At 55.6% G+C, this 1,524-nt stretch overlaps 1 protein-coding gene across 1 annotated transcript in view; it reads left to right on the forward strand.

Moving 5' to 3' along the window:
- The first annotated feature begins 1,266 nt into the window (after positions 1-1,266).
- The window catches only part of LOC109303509 (zinc finger protein 239-like), a 7,645-nt gene continuing 7,387 nt past the window's right edge, over positions 1,267-1,524 (forward strand). The window contains exon 1 of the mRNA XM_019525706.1: positions 1,267-1,411. The gene's annotated coding sequence lies outside the window, so the exon portion shown is untranslated. The remainder of the gene's footprint in view (positions 1,412-1,524) is intronic.

Consider the following 1,524-nt stretch of genomic DNA (forward strand, 5'->3'; position numbering starts at 1 on the left):
CTACAATCCCAAAGGTAGCACTTCTACTCAGCAGCCATGTCTACACGAGACACTGGTCTCGTGCAATTGTTACTGCACAGTCATTTAGTACTTGCAGACACAAGTAGTAGATGACTGTGCAGCAACCACAGCAGCATTGCCAAACAGCTTTTAGGTGATGCTGACTGTGCAGTAGCTCTGCATCATGCTTCATGCCATGCGATGCTACTGTGCAGTAGTAATGAGCTACTGCACTGTCAGCGTCTCTTGTAGACAAAGCCAGGCAGTATTAAGGGAGTCAATTGACTTCCTGGACCGTTCGCATCTACCCAATTCCTTCTAAACTCTTCATTTCACCCATATTAACCACCCTCTTCTTCTGAATGGTCCTGATGTTTCACCAATCAAGCCAGCCTTTCTTCTGTCCTTCTGCTGTCTGCTAGCTGTTCCTGGTCACAAAGCTCCTATTTCACAGCCCTGCAGATTGTTTTTCATCCATTTTGAGGAACTTATCTTTGTTTTTGCTTCAAAGCAGCACTAGGCCTCCCCGCCTACTAACAAATATTCTCGTTTCTTTTTGACCAGGAGGAAGATCTGTGCTGCAGAGGGTTGTTAACTCTGACTGAAGCTATTCCGGGAGATTTTTCCCCCCCAACATGATGCAATATCATTAATTGTACTGTTCAACCCATTCACAGTATCAATCTCCCAGATTGCTTTCAATGGTCGCTGGGAGATCAATGCCGATTCTAGTAGACTCCTGGCCAGTCCAGGATGGTTGGCAAACCTCGTGCAGTGCCGTAGGAGATAAGGCACCTCACCCCCAGCAGCTCCCATTTCAAAAGCCCACATCTGCCTATGCATCTGAGGCAGCGGTTCTCAACTTTTTGAGACACAAGGCCCTTCCTGTAGAGGCCCCTCAGCTCTTCATTTGCCTTTTTTTTTTTCCTACACAAAAATGCTAAATCAAGTCTTCTGTGGCCAAGAGGCTCCCAGAGCGCCCAGCAAGGCAGGCAGCCTGCTTCCAAAGCCCGGGGTCCCTATGTGAAACCCCAGGTGTATCTCAGGAGTGATGTTTGCAGGGCTAACAGGAGGCTGGGGGCCAGGCCTGTGCTGCCCCAGGATTGAGGGCAGTCTGGTGCCGGGCTCAAAGGATGGGTGCACGGGATGGTTTTGGCAGGGCTCAGGAGGCCTCTGAGGGGCCTTCCCGCCCCGCTGCTCTGCGGCTGCAACAAGGACCCTGAGCCAGGCGCCGGGGCCCGGGAGGCGGCAGGAACCGGACCGCTCCTCCCTTGGGCGCCGCTGCCGCGCTCCTGCTCCTCCCAGGAAGCGTCCTTTGCCCTCCCAAGCAGGAAGCTGCAGCCCGTGGGCTCGGCTGAAGCATCCCCGCCGGGCCCGCAGCATCCGCGGCAGGCGGCGTCCTGCCCTGCAGGTAGGCCGAGCTGGTGCCCCGCTGGGAGGGGGTAGAGCTCCGGGAGCGGAGCGCTGCGGCCGGCGGGGCCGTGCTCCCCTCGCTTCCCTGGGCACTGCCACCCGGCCCCCGCT

The sequence above is a fragment of the Gavialis gangeticus genome, unplaced genomic scaffold (genome assembly GCF_001723915.1).
Source record: "Gavialis gangeticus isolate Ggan-Ray unplaced genomic scaffold, GavGan_comp1, whole genome shotgun sequence".
Classification (NCBI taxonomy): domain Eukaryota; kingdom Metazoa; phylum Chordata; order Crocodylia; family Gavialidae; genus Gavialis; species Gavialis gangeticus.